Raw genomic sequence first — 22,382 nt, forward strand, 5'->3', positions numbered from 1 at the left:
GCAAACGGCTCAGGCTCCACCAGCCTACAGGGCATTCGAAAATCAAATAGGACAAACATGCCCGGCGTACTCGACCAGAAATCAACAAATTTGTGGAACACGGATGGTGATAACTACGAAGACCACTCGATTTTTTCACCCTATTGAAAACTTTCACGTAACACTCCGTGGCGCGCACACGAAAATGTCATGCCTGGTCGAGGCGACCACCCGTGGTAGCCCATTTGCCGTGGGCAGTGACGTTCGCTCGCTCGCTTCTGTGGCAGCTCTATTATTTTGGAGCGTCGTGAGTCGAGGATGGGTCATATGTCTTCCTTTGGCCGGCGAAATCAACCGACACTCCGGCAAACCAGTCTGCCTCCGTTCATCCAGCGAAACGAAGCAAAGTTTCACAAGGCTTGCGGTGTTCAAATCCCGCCGCCGCCTTATCAGTAATAGGAGAACAAGATTGGACTCCACCTGAAATGGAGAACAAGGCCAACCCTTCCATCTTCCAAGTTAGGAGAATGCATGGCTACTCACTAGTAAAGTTCATTTTCACGCGGAGCAAGCCTTAGCCACACAAGATAAACATCAAACGGAGCGTACAGCGTTGAGTGAGGAGGTGCAGAACATCCATCGAGACTATCCCACATGGGACAGGTTTGATAGCCATTCCAATTCCTTTTGTAAAGCTTGGAAGCCTCCAAAACAGTTATTACAGAAACTCTCTGAAACACAGCTGTGAAATGCACGCTTAATGTGGACAGTTGTTCTCGGAACACAGACCAGCAGCCGCTGCGTTCCACTGAGCACACTCACAATATGGTGATCTGAGACTCGATGTGCTCAGGTGGAACGATCCTGGCCAGGCCTGTGCAGTTTATGGTGACGTCACGACACTGGCAGCGCGCGTCCTCCGAGCACTGGAACGCTGTCGGCAAACCACTGCGCGTCATATCGCGTACATCACAGCGGTGGGAGTGCAGAGATCGACTGGCTGCCTCACAGGCGACGGTGGAGCTGGCATTAACCTCTAAAGCCTAGAGATGGCGAATGACGCAATGGAAAACACCCAATGCAAAAAAAATCGGAGGCACCAGAAAGTCTGCCGCTGATGGGAGTTACCGCTGTCTTTGAGTGTTCGGCCAAACCAAGTTGTTATTTACAACTTGTTTGTTGTGTGGGGGCATTAGAGCTGAAATGGTTTACCGAGTGCGGACTGACATGCCGCATGAGGAATGGAATCATTGCTTGTAATATGTACTCGTCTGGTGTGTTAGTATCTTGCACTAGGTGCTGTCACAGTATGGTGTAAAGTCTTGTTAAATAATCTGTAGATACCATCACGTAACATCAAGACAAGTGTCTCGACAGCTAATCCATCTGTGACACCGTCTCTCAATCATTTCAATCAATCAATTCTCTCAATCAGTCAATCGTAATGCTGCAACGATGCACGGATTCATGACTTTTTGCGAGTGCTGTTCAACAATGTCCAAACAAACAGGGCAATCAATCGATAGGTGTCCCATGCATTTTGACCAGCATATGATCACAAATAGCTACGGAAAGAAAGCAAAAGGAATGCATATATTTTTGCATGCCCCATACCATACATCCGAACTCCGTACTGTTATTGACGCGTTTGCATGCATATTAAATGGATTCTAGACAATGGCGGCTTCCTTTATTAACCAGTGAGCGCAATAAACAGAACAAAATGGGTAAAACAAAACGGACGGAACTGAATACAACCGGAACAAAACGCGTAACAGTAATGTACGACAGCTTCACGTATTTGCAATGAATAAAGCAATGCGAAGATTCGTCATACCGCTTGGCAGCCGGGGACCACATACGCTTCATATCACAGCAGGGTCACACACCACCGCAACCGGCACCGGGAACGCCGCAAGCAGCGTGCCGAAGGACTAACGGCACTCACTGCAAGGGTCCTCGTCGGTCTCAGCTCTCCGCCACAATCATCCTGTTGTTGCAGACAAGGCTCATGTTCAGGCTAGGGCCGTTTTGTGCACTTGAACTCTGTGCTCGGACACTTCCAGCGGTCTGAAAACGCAACACATTGTCGTCTTGAATTTGATTTGCTTCACTCTTTGCTGCTTTCTACGCTTTTGCGTTCGTCCCCGCGTAATTGTGAGGGTATAATTGGGACAAGCGATAGTGACTCGAACGGAACAGCGGTTCAGTAAATTGCATGTGCATTGTATGTTGGTCTTTAAAGAGCAGTTTCTAACGTTGCTAAGATAGCTTCCAGCAACGTGAGCATTGTTCTATACGCATATTCAGTGCATGCCTCTAATTCCATCTGACTTCTACTCGAGCACTGACCTCACATACAAGAGCAAGCATGAGAAGTGAGGTCGTGTGAGGTCTACCAGCCCTAGTAGATGTTAGATAGCGAGCAGGATTCATGGATAAAGGTGACCCTCGCCATTATTCGCCCTTCGTCACAGCGGACGGATAAGGGCGGCGATTGTGATCGGCGGACTCGTCTGTTGGCGTCCGGTGCTCGCGCCGGCCATGAAGTGCCGAGCGGCGTTCCGAAAACCGTCGATACTGGGAAACCAGATGGGCCAGAAACACGTATTTGGTGTAAAAACACGTGCATGAGATTTGGTATAAAGCTGCTCAAAATCTTTACGTAAAACACACGCAATGAGTTCCCTACGGACTAAGTCAAATTTGAGAACATAAAGCAACATTACGGGAGGCATCACCCACACTTCCCAGCGGAGCGAAGGCTAAGAGCGGACTCGAATTCCCCTATGAATTTTTACTTCCGCGCAGAGGCACGCGAAAACGTACGCAAACACACAAAGCCATACTTGCAAGCACACAACCATAAGCTAGATAAATGAGAGCATCAATTCAGTTGCAGATCTAATCACGTTATGTAACGATGCAATCATTTCTTCTACTTTTCTGGTATGCGCTATTGTTGAAGTGTCTATGATATCTGAAGATGCTCGCAGGCTCAACGAGACGTTACATAAAACTATAGGCACACCCTGAACAATTACGTTAATTTCCAAATAAGCAGGCTTGGACGGATCGAATCATTACATTGCATCATTACATCATCATTACAGCCAAATAACTTCAGATATAGTGCTGTTTTCAACGGTGCACTTTTCCAGAAAAATCTGCTCTCCACCTATTTGCTTATTCATACAAACTAATTTAGCACGCAATAGTTTCCCTTCCTCAAAGCTGGAAATACTCAGGCGCCTTTCCCACATGACTGCTTTGCTTCCTCCCCCCCCCCCCCCCTGCATCACTGAGCCGGCTTTGCGACTCGGGGCGCGCAAGACTCACCGCAGTCGACAAGGTGGGAGCCGTCCCCGCAGCCGCGTCCGGGCAGACCCGACTGGAAACAGCGGTCCCGCAGCGGCACACACTGGCCACTGGCGCATCGGAACTCCCCAACACCGCACTTGGACGGTGCGGCTGAAAGGAGAGACGAAAGTTCGGCCGGCGCCTGGGATCGAACCCACGACGGTCCTGAGCCATCTGTCGGTGTGCTGTTTGGAACCAGCAGAATCGAACTTCACAGTGTCATGTATCGGGTAGTGATCGATATGACTTGAAATATACATATGGAAACGAATAAATGCGTTTACATATAAATATACATATATATATATATATATATATATATATATATATATATATGCATATATATATATATATGTATATATATATATATATATATATATATATATATATATATCATCTCACCAATGGTCTTTTATGCTATTCTTATATAGCCTGCTTTTTATATATATCAATGCAAGGTTTCTTGCTTGCAAAGGCAAACACATCTTGATTAGCCTTTCGCGCGTATGTTCCCATGTTCGGATCAAATCCTTCGTTGTCTTCAGCGAGCCATAGATCATCTCACCAATGGTCTTTTATGCTATTCTTATATAGCCTGCTTTTTATATATATCAATGCAAGGTTTCTTGCTTGCAAAGGCAAACACATCTTGATTAGCCTTTCGCGCGTATGTTCCCATGTTCGGATCAAATCCTTCGTTGTCTTCAGCGAGCCATAGATCATCTCACCAATGGTCTTTTATGCTATTCTTATATAGCCTGCTTTTTATAAAAGAAAAAAATATGAAACATGCCGTACTAGAGTTGGAGGCGGAACATCAGTCTGCGGACCACAGATACGAATTTCGGGTCAAGGCGCAAAAAATCCAGTTTACTTGCCATGCCTTTCCCCTCTGTGATGTGCTCCAGATGCTGATCATGCTGATGTCATGGGGTGACCGCCCGGTCCCGGGACGGTGCATGATCTTAGTTGATTGTTAAGGCCGGACATGCTTTCCCTGGCGAAGATGGCTACCAGGAGTTGTAGACGGTGTTCATTTGAAGACGAGCTCAGGATCCGTGTGCTGTAGTTTCATAAGGTCGCAGGTGTTTTTGGCTGTGGGTTTTGCACATAGGCTGGTCTGGCAGGTGCATGATTTGTACGTTTGAACTCATAACTGCTGATCTCCTGCAGGTGCATGGTCAGAGGTCGTGATAAGTATATAGTTGTCATACCAACATAGGTCGAGCTATCCAGCCCGCAGCTTCTGTTTGATCTCGTGACTCGTACTCAAACTCGTTTAAACTCGCATAGCTGAGCGTTTTAGTTAGTTCTTGGCCGCGGTCGGGTTCCTTTGAAGCTCGTTATTTTGGCGTTTTTGTCCATCTGCATGATCTTTATCTTAAAAATGTTCCGGAGAACTTCATTCTCAACACTGTGTGACAGGGACATTTTAGGTCCATAGAACAGCAAACTCAGTTTCACGACGCATAGTTTCGGATTTTCACGGCTGGGTGCTGCCCCGATCTCCTGGTCAGCGGCGCTCTTGGAGTAGCTGCTATTTACTGGAAGCTGTTTACAACGTACAAGATTGTGGAGAGTCCTTCATTAGTTAGAGCAAAATGACTCTGATCTAGCTGATATCACCGGGATACGGAAATCGTTTTTAAACCAATGTGGTCTGCAAGTCCTGGAAGCCATCCTCATCTGGGAAAGGATGTTCTTGACAAATGATATTTAAAAATACCTTGGCCAATAACAAAGATCATGCATCAAGCTTGAATTGTTGATCATGCATTAACCTGGAATCCCGTGACATCAGGGGAACCAGTGTCTGGAACTCATCACGGAGTGTAAAAGCATGGGAAGTGTACTTTTACCTAGTGTTGTTATGCGCAGTCTGTTAACTGGTGGTGTGCCTTTAATGGTCTCTCGTAGAGCATGTTTCATATTGCGTAATGCTCGAATGTTTTTATATCCCACTGATCTGCGTTGGCTTGAAAATGGGGAACGCATATCTTTGTAACGTTACCTACCTTATATTAAAAAATGTCGATTGGCAAGCTATCTATGGCTTACCAAAGTAACGAAAAATTTGATCCGAACAATCCAGCAAACATGCAAACTCCGATAAAATTTACATTTGTTCTTCCATCTAATAAACCTGAATCACTAAAAGTACTGCCCAATCATAATTAATATGAATAGCCTATGGTGCTATGCAGCCTACCAATGAAAAGAAAGACATATCCGTGACATAGACAGCGAGGGGTCGATCCGGGACCTGATGTGATGGGAAGTCACCCATGAGAACGGAGCAAAGCAACCAAGCATGCATAGCTCAGAGATAACCAGCTCTGCTGTATTCCGACCAACAAGAAACAACATTTGATTTACTATTAACACGCGCCGGCTAGATACCAGGGTGGCCGGCTAAATGCCATTCGCTCGGGTGGGGTGGGTGGGTGGGGGGGGGGGGGGAGGGCAATTTGACCCCTCCCCGCTGAGATCTCGGGAACTAAGAGAGTTAAAGACGCCAAATTCACAAGGTGTGTTGGCCTGTACGTGAACTCACTTTGGTCAAAGTTTGAGGTTCCTTGATCATGGCCTGCGGGTTAAATAAGACAAAATATGGTCAACTTCAAGGCTGGCCTCCAAGTGCCTCCATAAATGTTTCTAAGCAGCGGTTCGCATGTTCAGCTAAGGTCAGTGACCTTGTTTGACCTTTTAAAGGTCATGGTGACCAAAATCGTACAAGACTTCTCTGAGTTTTGCATTTGAATAAGCGGCAAAAGTTACGCTACGCAGCGTGTTTCAAAAAACAAAATGTTGACCTGAGTCATGTTAGGTCAATGACCTATTCTGACCTCTAAGAAGTCCATGGAATGTGTATAATGCGGTTCCTGCTATCCATTAATTCGAAATGAGCACCAAAAACTATCCCATACTGCAAGCCCTAGAGTTAAAAACAGGCTGGTTTTGACCTTGGTCTGACCTTTTTACCTGACCTTAGGTCAACGTAATTTGCTCATTCAATATTGGCGTTGCCTAAGAAAGCGTCTCAGAGATGTATGACTTCGTTTAACACTCCATTGTTGCATCAGATTGAAAGATTCACTAGAAATTGCCTTCGTTGAAACCATGGCGTGATTTTGACCTGCCATAGGTCAGCGACCTTACCAAGTACATGTCTAAATTGGTGATGCCAAACGATCTGCTATTCAAATTTCTACAGCTGTGCAAAATTTGGCGCGGCTGCGCCGTGCCGTTTGGAAATTATTCCGGAAAAAACCTTCGGGGATCAATTTGGCCCCCCACCCGAGAGCGTGTTGACACATTCAGTGATCATGCCCACATCAGCTAATCAAGACATTGCCGCTAAAAGTGGGCATTTTGCTCTGCCTCCCCCCTCCCTTCCTCCCACCAGCTCGCCTCTGCCCCAAACATCCGCGGCGCTGTCACTGAACGAGTCATGTGACCCCACGCACCGCAGGCCGTCTCGTCGCTGTGGTCCCAGCAGTCTGTCACGTGGTTGCACCATTTGTGCGCCGCTAAGCACTGTCCACTGGAGCATCGCCTGAGGTGAGCTGGACAGGCGATCGTCTCTGGGGGAGGACATGTGATTACCACACCATTATTGGATGCGCACTGCGCTGTGAGAGCGAGCGCCTGGTAACGATCGCGCAGTCTGCTTGGCCAGTTGCATGCAACAGGTCGCCCCAGTCAGACCAGAATGACTGTCACAGAGCTGCGCGACTCGCCAAGACAACATAACGACATCTTGTAAAGTGATATTAGCATTGCTGATGGAAAGCCTGGATCTCTTCGCCCCCTCCCCCCTCTCCTTACAGTCTTACAAGCCCATATTAACAAAATCATGCCACGGAGCAGCACAGCACGGCACGTTAAAAAACACTATCGGCTGTTCAAACACCAGAAATTATACATTTTTACCTTAAAACACGCGAAATTAATGCTCAAGAGGCTGTCGGGCATTTTGGCGTGATTGCCGTGATTGCCAACGCGCCAGGGGAATTTTCCCAGAAACCTCAGGAAAGGCTGCCTCGATCGCCCCCTCCTACCCCCCCCCCCCCCTCCTTGTCAGGGCGAAGGTTAGCGCGCGACTGCCTGGAGGCTTAAAGTTTTCCCCTTCGTGCCTGGAGAATAGCTTACGAACTAGGGAAGGCATGTCCATCAAACTTTTAGCACTTCACACATGATCAACTTGACACATTCCGGACCAATGAACAAATTCGATGCATCTTCAGGTCGCTGTCTCATGAACCGGGTAGAATAAGAAGAAGAACATAGAAGGGTAGAACTTTGCACAAGACATACTGGGGCGGGGGGGGGGGGGCAAACATCCATTCGAAAGGAGAGGGCACCACAGTATTTCTCCCCGGGGCTTCTATCCAATGTTCTTAACAATGGGGTAGCCGTGTTTGTAAGGGATGCTCTACCCTTGACAAATTCGAGCTTTTGGACTATTGGACCAAAAGTTTTTTGGCGGGCTTTTGATGACTAGTTTTTAATAACGCGATTTTGCTCGACCAGACTCATCCTCATGAACAGAGTGTGTATCTCGGAGCCATTCAATGTAGGCGGCCCTGTCGCGAGCTGTGGTCGGCGTTACAGGAGCGGGGGCAGGGGTGGGAGCTTGGGACCATTAGGGAGATGTTTTGGGTACAGGACATCAGCTACTTGGAGCTACCACGTTTGCACGGCACTGGCGCGACCACTACCCGGGCGCGTGCCCCAGTGTGCACCTGCGTCACAGGCACTTTACGCCGTTTACGCACTTTCTTTGCCTTCACATGAGTGGCTCTCTGACAAACGCCCTAGGGGTGCTCCTCTGCATCAACCAGCATTTGGTGGGAGGATCAATATGACTCTACGCCAAGGAGTCTAGGAGCACCATCACCGCCGCCCTCCCCTCCCCCCCCCCCCAAAAAGGTGTGTTTGTCAGACGATACGGGTGTAAAATGGCGCATGTCAGACGATACGTTTCATGTGATCCGTGGGCAGCTGGCCATTGACGCGGCGCATAGACGCTTTTTATGAAGACTGAACAGATGGTGATGACGGTTTTTTGGACGCAAACGGCGGGTAAACGCACATTACCAGAGAAAAAATAAAACTGTCGTGCGGAGCCTGAGAGGAACGTGCTTGGAACGCCGTGGCTGCCCTCAGTGCAGCCGGTGTCCTGAAATTGCTTTTCGCTTGGGTAGAGGGGTGATGTCACTATTTACAAGAGGGCGAGAAAAATTAGCTGATTGCTCACATGTTCAGCGCGACGGAAACGGGCTGGAGTATACAACATTTGACTGCTTCCTAAATGCATCCATTTTTCCTCTTTTCAGGTTCCGAGTCACTATCCTGCTGGTTTCGCATCCTGCCCAAGCACAGTTATTTCCTAATTCCAGACATCGTCACCATCTACTGTCCACTGAAGATCACATGCTCCTAGTACGATAGTTATTCGTGATAAGCGGTAGAAGATACATCTCAGATGCAGTTTTTTGTGATGAGTGATAGAAAATACATGAAAGACGCCAAACGACGATCAGGAACTTTTCTCAGCCTAGGTGTTATGAGTACACCATACACGGACAAAACCACGATACCACGTTCTCAACTCAGAAGACGTCGAGAAGCCAGTTTTTCACATCGTGGCATGGAATTCAAGGCGTTGGATCTACCAGCACGTTTTCTTATTCAGGATACGTAGAACGAGCAAGATGCATACAATGGGCATTTCTCATCCTCCCTTAAATCCTGAACTTACAGCACATGTCGACTTTTGTGTATCATCTTTGCTAAAAACACTCCCACAACAGATGTACCGCGATGCGGCACTCATCCCTCATTGGGGCATGCTGAGATGAAAGCTACCGGATTGCTGCTTATCTGCAAGCTCAGCAACAAGAGGATACCAAATGAACTGGAAACGCGCCACAACCTCCCGTGCAGTTATACTACAAATGCTTTTTGGGAAGCCCATTTCTATCAACGATTAAACATTATTGTAGAAGCACTGCACAAGCCATTAGAATTAGCAGGTTTTTGCCGGAGGCTAACTTTCTACATCAGGGACTGGTCTGGTTCAGCGCGTTGGTGGGACTGCGCTGCCGTTTCTGGGCAAACCCGTCATTGCTTTTCGGCGGCAATATACTTTTGGCACAACTAAAAACCAGATAAGAGCTCTTGCCATGCCGTTTTTTTCGCCGACTTTAATAACACAGACCGATAGGGGATGCCACCCCTTGATGTTTCCATAGTAAGGAAAGATGGAGTGCCGCGAAATCTTTACAGGGAAAAGTTCTATACAAGATCTCGCGATAGGTGAAAGTTGTGCCGCTAGATTCGAAGCGAGCCCAGGGGCCTGATCAAAGCTAAAATTGTCCTGAAATTAGAATGTTTTCGAATTTACATGCTCATGTGCATTGAACCACGCGCTGTGGTGACACACCGCCGTTCTCAGAATTAGCTTATGAATAGGCCCGTAGAAGTTTTGGTGTGACTTTATGTGTGTAAGCACACGTGGATTATTTAGGGCTCTGTTGATGTGACGGTGTTGGCTCGCGGCACAAAAGACGCGGAATCATCGGTTGCTGACCGCCGCACGCCGCGGCAATGGATCGTCGTGCAGTGTTCATAAAGAAGCTGTCGCGTCTTAGAGACCACTAGTGTTAGGGGCACGTTTTTATGTCAAAACACGTGTAATGCATGCCTCAGAGCCTAGCGACAGTTATTACCCGATTGTACAGCCTGTCGGAGATCTAGCCCAAAACCCTTACGGGGAAGCAAACCCCTCCGTAAGCCTGCGTGGATTTGTATAGACTCATAAAAAGTTCAATAAAAACACTATGCGAAAGCTGATAATTTTCAACATGTAGAGGCGCAAAATCTCCGGACAGCCAAGTGATGAACGCCGTGTGGTGTTAGAGGGTGTGAATTCTGGGGGACGGGGAGTGGTGCCTCAAGGGTGCTGCTCTATATACCCAAAGATGAGACTCATGTCACCTTAAAACAGGTTGGCATTTAAACATAAAGCATGCATAATGAAAACAAATAATGGCTTGACAATTCTATCAAAATCAACAAGATTGCGGTTGGGTTTGTATGCAAGGTTTTAATTGTAAGTTAAATTATATTCAAATTGGGAGCCTTCATCTTTGAGTCTTTTGGTAGAATCTTTAAGGTAGCAGCTGATAAAGTTTATGATTCAAATTGCTTTGGCATTGGCAGCTTTGGATGTCTAAATGGGATTCCAAAAGCAAACAGTGCTCAACATGAGGGTAACAAATAATTGCTTCTTGAACGGAGACCAAATGTTTTGGTTTCAAAATGTTGTGCAGGCATGTCAGTCTCAAACATAACCACTAGAAAATGGATTAGTCAAGTACTATCCGCTTCCTTGAATTTCTTACTTCCATGTCACTGTTCCCTTCCAGACATTCAGGTCGTGTTTTCAGTTTACATTATCATCTTTTTCATTGCGATATTTCTGTCCTCGTTTGCTCACACAAACTCGAACGGGTACGTTGCAGAAGCATCCTGGCGCATTACAATGGTATCAACCCATGAGCATTTGTTTGATTGAGGTGGTAAGGAAAAATGTTATTCACAGGCCCTAAGAATTTATCTCCGTTGCTTGACGAGCGACCACAGCAGCGCATTAAGGTGGATGTTAGCATGGCCGCGGTAACGAATGGTAGAAAATGGGCATCTAACTGAAAATTGTTCTAAATTGCCCTGTTCCCTGTGCACCTGGTGTGTTAAAGACGTTTTAAGCATCCCTAAATAAGCACATATTTATTTGATTCACTAGTTCAGAGCAACAACGTCACACAAAGAATGGCTTCTGACTGAAAGTAGATCCCGTCAAACTATTATTATCGTAGATAGTTTAACTTACTCTCGTGATTCTCACCATGCGCAAGGTCCCGAGTGAACGGCTTGGAAAGTAGATCCCCTTTGAACTATTATTATCGTAGATAGTTTGACTTGCTCTCGTAATTATCACCATACGCGAAGTCCCAGAGTGAACAGCTTGGTGCCTCTAGCGCACAAAAACTTCGGTTGCTTGCTGCGGCCACCCGCTTCAGCTAACGTCAACATTCCAATATCCCACGGTTGTGGGCGATTACTTGAGATCGCTCAAGCATGTTGAGGCGAGCAACACTTATGAGAAGACTAAGGCCGAGAAAATTATAACAGTGGGTTATAATGAGGACTTGAGCATGCGTAAAATTTCTCGTTAGCGAGACCTGCTGAGCCTTGCCGATCCACATGTTCTAAATGGAGCGTGGTTTCCTTGGTACCAAACAATGAAAACAACATTTATCACATGGGCTCAAGGTCGCTGATTACGTCCACAAACAAGTCAACAACAGCAAACTATTATCACGATCACCATTACTATCAACTACCACGATCGCTTGCATCCAACACGTTTTCTCTGGAGCATTTTTATCAGTCATTGGTGCCAGAGCTCATTGGCGCCGACCAAGAATTCGTTCACCGCCATTCATAGGGACAAGGGCGCCATTCTGCGGAGGCACGCTTGGCCTTTGCCCCGTGAACTTGTGGAAATATCCTCAGCTTTAGGAGCCAATTATGTGACGCATGATGAAGCGTGGAGTGGGAGGATTAATTGCTCAACCGACGCTGTAGATTACAGACAATGGTTTTAAGCTCAGACCGGCGGACATTGCTACGAACATTGCTTGCTAAAAATTCACTGTTCACAGAACTGCGCTCATACTTCCGATGAAAAATTGATGAGTTTTGGCATATTTCCTCACTAGAATTCCTAAGCAACGACTACTTGAAATTGCAGAAGACAATGAGGCCCCAATGTTTGCGATAATCCCGGTTACCACGGCTGGATGTGGCAACATCCAGCCACACAGTTGGCGGTGGCAACACACCGGTCGCCACAGTTGGCGGTGGCAACACACCCGTCGTCACAGTTGGCGGTGGCAACACACCCGTCGTCACAGTTGGCGGTGGCAACACACCGGTCGCCACAGTTGGCGGTGGCAACACACCCGTCGTCACAGTTGGCGGTGGCAACACACCCGTCGTCACAGTTGGCGGTGACAACACACCGGTCGTCAACGATGACAGTGACAACACACCGGTAGCCACCGATGACAGTGACAACGCACCGGTCGCCACCGATGGCAGTGACAACACACCGACCCCCACAGTTGGTGGTGCCAGTGCACTGAACACCACAACTGGCAGTGGTGACGGAATGGCTAATTCCCTGCTATTTATGCACAACTTCACTTTTTATTACCGTCATGCCAATTAGCACCCGTAAATGTTAAGGATCTCCACACACCACTGGTGCAGCACCGCGCTAATGCTGAGTGGTGTCATTTTCATTTTCCCGAAATCGGGTTATAGATGCACTTGTCGGGCGAGCGTTTGGCAGACTGGCAGACGATCTTCAGATCCAGACCTAGATGGTCACGGACGTCTTCCCTCCGTTCGGGAAATGTGCCTGGCGTTGGTCGTAAACGGACTGCCCACTTTCCTTCCGGACGTTTTCCCAACCACAGCAAAATGAGTCATTGAAGCGTCGCCATCCAGGTTGTGCCGGCCTCCAAGAAGCTGGCGCACCAATGAACTGGTTTGACGCAAGCATTCGACGTGAGTCTTGTGCTTTACTACGGGTGGAGTCAGAACTGACTTCGGAGTCAACACTTCATGACGAGTCACGATCCCCTAACTGTGACTGTGAATGCGAGTTGGAATCCGAGGTGAGTCAACAAAACATTAGCGAGTTGACCAATGTCAAAACACAACTCAGGAACGCATAAATAATTTGACCACTCATGTCCGCTTCATACAAAACAGTAACGTAGTTTCCTCCTCTGCAGAATAGTCTCTCAACGTACAAGAAAGTAGGCTTTCATGACACCGACGTGATCGGTTATCTTGTAAATTACCGTCCTGTAAATTAAGTGTTTGGAGCCCTGGATTACTCATTTCTAGCGTAGTAGCTCAAACATTGGGCTCGATGGAAACTGTCAGCCGGTATCTGGCCATGAGTGGCAGCTGGCACGGGACGGCCGTGTCACGATATTATTGGGCTTGTCAGAGACTGTCAGCCGGTATCTGGCCATGAGTGTCAGCTGGCACGGAACAGCTGTGTCATGACATTATTGGGCGCGTTAGAGACTGTTAGCCGGTATCTAGCCATGAGTGTCAGCTGGCACGCAACAGCTGTGTCATGACATTATTGGGTTTGTCAGAGACTGTCAGCCGGTATCTGGCCATGAGTGTTGGCTGGCACGGGACGGCCGTGTCATGACATTATTGGGCGCGTTAGAGACTGTCAGCCAGTATCTGGTCATGAGTGTTAGCTGACATGGAGCGGCCGTGTCATGACACTATCGGGTTCGTTTGAGACTTTCAACCGGTATGCTGGCACGGGACGGCCGTGCCATGACATTACATGGGGTTACAATCACATTAAAATGCTCAGACAGTGGTATCAGCCTTATTGCTCGGAAAAAACAGAGGAGTGGAAATATGGCTGGGTTGATGTTTCAGCAACATGCTTTTATCGAAATAACAGCAGAAGCGAATTCAAAATTGCCAGTTATGAATTATCAATTGGCAATTTAGGATTTACTTTTGTCATTGTTTCAACAAAGGCATGTTACCGAAATATCAGCCCTGCCATACCTCCGCTGCCCTGTTTTTTCTCCGGGGAATAAGGCTAATACTACTGTCTTATCTATATGAATAATGCTCTTCGCTAATACACTGAATAACTTACACCTTAAAATGCGTCTGCCAACACTCCCACCCGAAACCGAACTGCGGTGCGATGTGGCAGTGGGGTCAGCGCTCTAACAAGCTATAATTAAAGAAGACGCTCATCCTGATCCTACCACCAAATAACATTCGATCGATCAACCAAGCTGTTGTCATCGAAATAATTTACAACTGAATCGAAACCGGCATTGAGCCATATTTACATACGTCGGAACTAGCATCAGCTCACAGCTATGCTGGGCCTCTCGGGGTCAGAGTGAGAGTCGACCCTATGAACAGTGAGTTGGAGTCGGAATCGATTCGGATCAAGCGGAAACCCAAGCAGTCAGCTGGTGACCAGGGCCTTTTCCTGAGCTGAAAAGAAATTAAAGGAATAAAGGTAGAGGATTACGGACGAGAACGACATTTGGAACGGATGACATTTGCTAGCGTCACGGGTTTGTATGAATTGAAAACCACCCAAGTTATGCCATCAGTGAGCCATGCGAAAAAGCTCCGATGCGTTACTGTTAGCAGAGAAATAAAGTCCACAAAACAAACCTTTTGTCTGCGCAGCACGGCAGAGCGATTGTAGCACATGACTATTCATGTCATTTCTGTGATTGTAATTATTTTTGTAACGTTTTAAGGTACTGTCGGGTGAAGCGTCCAAGAAGTAGTTGATAGCTTGTTATTTGTTATCGCTAAATGATAAATATGCACCATCGAATACATTCGTAAAGATGCAAGACACCAAAAGGCTGACCTTATGCATGCTGGTAATGTTTACATTCATATGCGTATTCATATGCCATTGCACCATACATCTAAATCATAATATCCTTATCTCTTCGCTCACTCTTATCATATCTATATTATCCCTCGTGCATACATTTCTATTAACGCAGTGAACTTGGCCTAAATCGTTGGGCGGGGGGTTTCACCAATAGCATATCTAACGGTTGTAACTGAGACACGTCGATTCGGTTCACAGACTACATAACACTTTGATCGAAATTAATCCCATTCGCATTTTGCCCTTGTCCCTTTAAAGATTCCTACATGTAAACGTGCACGTGGAGCACCAAAAACATCTCGATAATGGCTATGCATTATATATCTAGCTAAGGCTCAGTGAATAATTCTGCCGACCGGCGTTTTTTCGTGTAGTACATATCTTGGATTTCAAAAATTGCAATGTGGCTGAGTTATTGCGCATACGCCTGCGTCCTAAGATGTGGAATAAGATTTGTGATAAGATACCACTCTTCCCATGACCGAAATATGAATCATCTTGCAGACCAGAAGGAGCAAATCAAGAGGGAATAACGCGCTGCAAGTCGGGCCATGCACGTGTCACAGTTATGCACATGTCCGGGTTATTTATTTAATCTGCGTGCTGAGCGATTAGCTTAAACAAGGAGTGATTATGAAACTCAATGTGCTTTTTACGCTTCATTTGGAATTTTGTGTTGGGTCAGACTGTAATGTGAAAGCTGATGAACACCGCTGGCATTGGGAAAAATGTATAATGTAACGGATTTGACCAAATGGGCTTTAGAAATTTGACAAAACTCCGATCACAGGCAAGAATGGGTTTTGCTTACCGGATTGGACCGGCTCGGACCGGATCCCAAAAATTCAGTAGACCAACGCCTCTAGAAGAAATGCATCACGTTAAAGGAAGTTTTCAACGTTTGAAGATATTGGATCAATCATCAAATATGATGAGATGAGCTCACTTGTAACTATTGGTAAACTAGTCAGTGAAAAGGCTGCTCTAAATAGCCCGAGGTCTCTGTTTAGTAAAAATAAATACTCCTCAATACGCCATTGCTTGATCACGTCATCGTACCTTGCACATCATTGGTTGATAGTCAATTACCGGTCGTTATATCTGAAGATCGTGCTCGCGAACGTTATATATGGATGACTTGAAAATTATAGTTTTGGCCTTGATTGCCGCATGACTCATGGAATGGTGGGATCTAAATGACGTTATTTTGACCTTGTGGATGCCTGAGTGACCTTGAACTAGCTTCCTGAAATAATCTGCACACCTTTGCGGGCGTATAGCTAAAAGAGTAGAGGGGTTTAGGTATTAAGAAAGGCAGGACCGTGAACTGTATCGAATGATCTTCAGGATGGCTATTTCAGTTCATACAAATGTAATAAATACAAACTCATACAAATGTGAAATACCCCCTTTATGACGCTTGAAACGGTTTCAGGGAAATGTTTATAGATAACTGAATGTGGCCCAATCATTTTTGTTCGGTGCTGGCCTCCATAATTTTGCTAACAAAGGAGAAACTTTTGTACGATTCACCGCGTTAATTTAGGGCTAATAAGCTATTTGCGATCATCGAATTACCTATAGGAAAACTCGCCCAATTGGTTCGATGACGGCTTCTGCAAAGTGTTTGACAAATTCGAAATGCAAAGTATTGTGACAAAATTTGTACTTTTAAACGTACAACACTGCTGAAACATCCTTTCTCACCCAGATATAATTTATGTTTGCACTCCCCAGTCGGCAAAAAATTGTGGTTAAAAGCATAGAACATTGCTGAATCATTCTTTCTTCTTCAGTTTAGTATAGGATTACGCTTTCTGCTCAGCACATATAGGTTCGGAAAACACCCTGTCCCACTTGGGTCAGGAGCCGTGAACCAGGTGTCCTAATATGGGCAACTTCCCCAGCTGCAGCTGTGAATGGGCTTCTGGCGTTCCAAAGCCCGGAAAATCTACGGAGCACTGTCCCATATAGCCCGATCTTCCGGCGAAATGCGGCTCGTGTGCGTGGTACACTAAATTACAGGTTAAGTATTGAAATTCATAGACGAGTCAGTCGATGGCGTCAGTTTTATTGAGTTTGCTGGGTGTGTTGTTAGCTACGAATATCATGACATTTTAGAGGTATGGCCATCATGGAATATTTCGCCTCCTGTTCCAATCTATTGCGTAACAGCCAACACACTGAAAAGATACTTAAAGGGAATGCTCCACATTTGAGGATATTGAGTTAGGCATAAGATATTATGGGAAATGCTTCCTTGTAACTATTGGTAAGCTTTCAAGGTTAAAAAACGAGGCTAAGTAGTGGAAATTTAAAGTTTATAAAAATGAGTCCCATAACGTCATTGTTTGATGGCGTCATGGAATGGGTTTGTGACGACAGTATACCTGGCAGCATCTAGTAGCCAGACCTGGAGAAGATATCGAAATACGCGAAAGCTGACACCAATTTCACTTCGCATTTTATCACATTTTATTGGGAGTCAGTAGACTGAAGAATACCAAAACAATGTTCTCTCTCAGAAGAACAAACCTCGCACGCACATTCCCCATCACATCAGTACCAATACAAGCCACTGGCACACACCGTCAATGATCACACGCATTTCGAACCCCCGATTCACACTCTTTTGTCAAACTAGTGTGATCTCACATTTGCACGGCTCACGGGACTATCGAATTGCATGTTTTCTCACAATTTCCCGCAACGATCTTCAGTCACAGCACCGAGCTTCACCGTGACCTCCCTTCGAACGAAAGTCCCAGTGGGGATTCATGGTAATGCGGCTCAAGAGCTTCTTCTTGTAAAACACAATTTTTTGTTCAAGTTCTAAATTTGTCATACCATGTGTGTAAATACTTAGATAAATATGTATCTAAAATTGCTGTAATGTTTCCCTAATTTCACGATGCCTTGCTAACCCATAAACCCGTGCAAGGTTCTGTGCTCCGGTACACAAGGCACCAACAGAGCTGTCTGTAAAAGATACGTTAGTAGGAGAAGAAAAAAACACCAGCGGGAGAAGAAGACAGATTTGCCGTTGCATCTTCTTTTTTATAACTTCGGGAGAGTGCCAATTTTTTGGGTGCCGTACTTCGTTTGCAGGCAGTGGCGTTCCTTCTTATAACATTGATATATAATTTTCTATAGCTTAGTGGCCTAGAAATAAGGAAAAATGACCCGTTCACGACGAATGTTGCACAACCCGAAATTGCTCGCGCTCGAAATTGTTCGCGACACGCATTCAGCAGTAAAATCTTACTGACAGCCAATCATCTTACGTGAACTGTACCACCATATGTGCAGCATCATGCCATTGCAAATGTATCAGCGGCCATGCCGTTTTGACCATAAACGAAAAACAGCCTGTAATATCACAGGGATCTCATAACGTTTCTATGGCGTTATTAATCAGAAGGCGATTTTGAAGTTGGCTGTAAACATGCCCTTCCGTACTTTGCGGGCGTGTAACTCAGGAACCAGAGCGCTTTAGGTCTTAAAAAGGGCATATTCGTGAACTGCATCAAAATGTCCTCAATATGGCTATTTCAGCTCAAAAGGCCATACAAATGTGGAACATTCACTTAAACGTTAACATGCTGAACGGTAGCGCCGAAAACAGCACGGCCATTTAACTTCGATGAGCGCGGTTTCACGCTAATCGACGCTAAAGCCTTCCTGGCAAGTGATGAAAGGTGTTTCTGAGGAAACAGGTCGTTAGCCAGGCGGTTGGGAAATTAGGCAATGGGGTCTTCAGATGCCTCAGAGGCTTCTGTTGAATAACCTATAAATAACCTTAAATCACTGAAAGCAGGATTCTGAAAAGATTAGCGTCTGACATTATATACCTTTACGACAACCTTAAGTCCCCAATCCTACCAACCATTGTCATGAGTGATGATCAGCGGACATTTAACACATCTATGCACTTTGTTATCGTCTTGTTACTACAATCCTGTACCTGTATTACAACGCCAGGAACAGATTTTAAACGCTTGAAAACACACACCTAAACCGCACTGAGGGTCATACCATTATTTGGGTCATAGGGCCATATCAGTCTCTCCTCACAGGTGCTGATATCGATATTTGTGTATAAATGTTGTGCCTCAAACCGACCGTGGTAATCGTAATGATCCACACTGGCGCCACCGAGCCCACAGCACCACTTGACACCAAGCAAAGGCCGCTGAGGTGCAGGACGCAGCCTGACCGGGCGGAACGCGACGGACGGTCTGCCGACAGAGCCAACTACCGGCAGCCCGGCCTGAAGCCGCTGGCTTTACCAGCAACAGCGCTAGAGGGACTGCAACTGATTCCAGCCACTGTGATTCCAGTGACTGTGATAAAGTGACTGTGATTCCACGGGGACTGTAATCAGGGTGTGAGCGTAACGGTGTCTCCCGAGTCGCGACACGTGGCACGGAGCTAGGTGCTGGGGTCGGCGGCTGCAGAGAACTGTTACGCCCAGCACGGTCAAAGAACAGCCACTGTCGTGGCGTGCACTGGAAACGGAGCACCTTCCCGCAGCGGCAGGGACAGGCCCACCGCCAGCTCGCTGAGGTAGGGTGCGATGAAGACGGGGCACCTTCCCACGGAGGCAGGGGCAGGTCCGCAGTCAGCTTTCTGGGGTGGGAGCACCATGAAAATCATGTGAGTAAAACAGGTACCTACGATCTTCACCGCTCGACTTCAAAATCAAATTTCTTAAATGGTACTTCAATTCCACTACTTCCCTCATTGTTTGTTTCCATAATGATGAGCAAAAGTTGGCCTAATCTGCTTCAGCCTAGTCTGCGTAGTAAAACATGAACGGCTCCCGAAGAGCAGTGGGTGATCGTACAGCATGACTACATCACATATTTCCTTGCACGTCCTGCCACGCAGCGCGTTACCTGCAGAACGCATTTCGTGCCTAGCAATGTTCACACTACGTCGATGGCGCAGACGGTGTCCAATGTTTTTTGGCGATAAATGGCCCTTTTAACAATTCATTGCATACATTAAAGAAAAATGACAAATGGAGCGACAGATCGCTCCTTTGTTTGCGTCTTTAAAACGCATTCATCTTAAACCTCTTCTCATTCACAACGGAGCGGGGCAGTTGGATTTAAATTATTGAAATGTTCCAGTTAAGATTTCAATGCCACCTCAGTTGTCGCCGGATGAATGGAAACATTAGATAATGCCTAGCGCCATAAATAGACGCTTGTTGAAGAACATTCAACACTTGGCTTAAACCTCCCAGGTACCATTGCATTTTTTCCAGTTTTAAGGAGACAGGCTTCACAAGGGCACCTTTCAAAAGAATTCACATTAAGGAGAAATAGTTGTGACTGATTCAAGCATCACTTCTAGCCACTTTTCGTAATCGTAATATAGCTTTAAACCGCACAGAGAGAGTAATAAACCATAAGATGGCAAAGGCAGTCATAAAGCTGTGACATATCACAGACAGTATCATAACCATTTGTTCTAAGTGCGTATTTGCACGGTTGATGTAAATATCGCAACATGCGTCTAAGTTATGCGGTACATGCAAAACAAATACTGCACCACAATGCAGGCCCATCATTACACTGGTATGCTTGTTTGGTAGGAAGTAAGCACAACTATGGGTGTAATCAAAAACGAGGATGGAGGCGACATATTCTACATTCTACGAAATGGCATGGTCCTTCAACTTCTTCCCGCGAAATGTGCGTTTTTTTACGTTTTCATAAGTTTCAGTTCAGGGCGGGTTGTCCCCTTTGGATCCCACTTAACCCCTATAATCGGCATTGCTCATTCAGGGACGTATTTATGCTAGTATACTAAATGTTCTCATAATTGTACTTAACATTTATATTGATACTAAATGCTAGTATATATGTATAGTTGTGCATTTCAACATTGAATATTTATGCTATATACTATTCATTACACTTGACATTCTCAGGGACGTAGTTATACTAATAAGTACGACAATGCACTCATCAGGTTTACATGACGTTAACGTTGAAGACACCACATTTCAGAAACATCTCGTAAAGGTCCAAGGTTCTCACAAAGAATCGTGGCGGCGTGCGAATCAGGGAAAACATCGTGCATTTATACATGTTTGTACTTAAAAAACATTGTAGCATAATATCTACTATCCTTCTGGCTGTCTAATTTGCACATGTGGCGGAAGGCTAAGAGGAATGGAAAATTTTAGCGCATGATCTATTTCCTTCAGGTTGACTTATTTGCACCCGTGGCAACCAAGCTAAGAGGGCTTGATTGCCACCAGTGCAGGCCCTTGCTGGCTTGAGCAACTATTGCCTGCTCGACCTGATGCACTTCCAATTAGCAATGACGCTTGAAACTGCATGGATGCGTGAGTGTTGTGAACGTGATGCATCTCCTACAGATTTGCGTGAATATGTGCCATGATTGAAGCAAAAATTCGATATACCCCAATGCAACCTCTGCGTAGTACTACTCCAATATTCGAATGTCGAAACGAGACCAAATGCTTAACCCCCAGCTGCCAAAATGTTGCACACAAACCGTCTGCCCAGAAGAATACGAGTGACTAGCTATAATGCACGTCATACCCTGCGCCTCACGCTTTGAACTAGTTCGAAACGACGCCATCATGGCCGCTCGAACAGCATTTGCGAGTCATAAGCCAATGGGTACTCGTGCTTACAGAAAGATGACGCGGAGTGACACTGCAATGAACCAGCTTTCATTTGATCCATAGCACTGCTCGTTATATTCGGTCTTACACAGGTGCGGCCGACCACAGACGACTGATGCGGGATGAGGTGTTGAAGTCATGGTTTTCGGCGCGAGTCACGAGTCACGAGTCACGCAACGCGCGCGGCGCGCGCTGCGGTCCACTACTGGTTCAACCCGTGCAAAAAAGGCCAGATGGCAGCCGCCTGAGACGGTCGAGCCCGCCAGCGGAACCGGGCAGGGACTATCGGGACCCGGCACGGACCAGACTGGACTGGACCCGGCCTAAGCAGACGAACCACCAGACCCAGCACGGATCAGATGGACCGCCAGACCCGCCACGGACCGGACGGACTACTGGACCCGGCACGAACAGACGACCACCAGACCCGCCACGGACCGGACGGACTACTGGACCCGGCCGGCACGAACCAGACGAACCCAGACCCCCCGACCGGACGGACTACTGGACCCGGCACGAAGCAGACGAACCACCAGACCCACCACGGACCGGACGGACTACTGGACCCGGCACGAAGCAGACGAACCACCAGACCCAGCACGGATCAGATGGACCGCCAGACCCGCCACGGACCGGACGGACTACTGGACCCGGCACGAAGCAGACGGACCACCAGACCCGCCACGGACCGGACGGACTACTGGACCCGGCACGAAGCAGACGAACCACCAGACCCAGCACGGATCAGATGGACCGCCAGACCCGACACGGACCAAATAGACCACCAGACCCGCCACGGACCGGACGGACTACTGGACCCGGCAC

The 22,382-nt window shown here is 46.7% G+C and overlaps 1 protein-coding gene and 1 long non-coding RNA gene across 2 annotated transcripts in view; one reads left to right on the plus strand and one right to left on the minus strand.

Annotated features, from left to right (window-relative positions):
- LOC119095982 (G-protein coupled receptor GRL101) overlaps positions 1–22,382 on the plus strand; it is a gene marked incomplete in the record, with an annotated part of 113,453 nt that overhangs the window by 40,169 nt on the left and 50,902 nt on the right.
- LOC119095984 (uncharacterized) lies at positions 2,011–7,236 on the minus strand. The gene is made up of 3 exons (XR_005093962.1): positions 6,807–7,236; positions 3,319–3,450; positions 2,011–2,049 (listed from the first exon to the last, which is right to left on the minus strand). It is a non-coding gene; the product is annotated as an uncharacterized LOC119095984 (long non-coding RNA).

The sequence above is a fragment of the Pollicipes pollicipes genome, unplaced genomic scaffold, assembly GCF_011947565.3.
Source record: "Pollicipes pollicipes isolate AB1234 unplaced genomic scaffold, Ppol_2.1 Scaffold_4219;HRSCAF=4965_pilon_pilon_pilon, whole genome shotgun sequence".
NCBI lineage: Eukaryota > Metazoa > Arthropoda > Thecostraca > Pollicipedomorpha > Pollicipedidae > Pollicipes > Pollicipes pollicipes.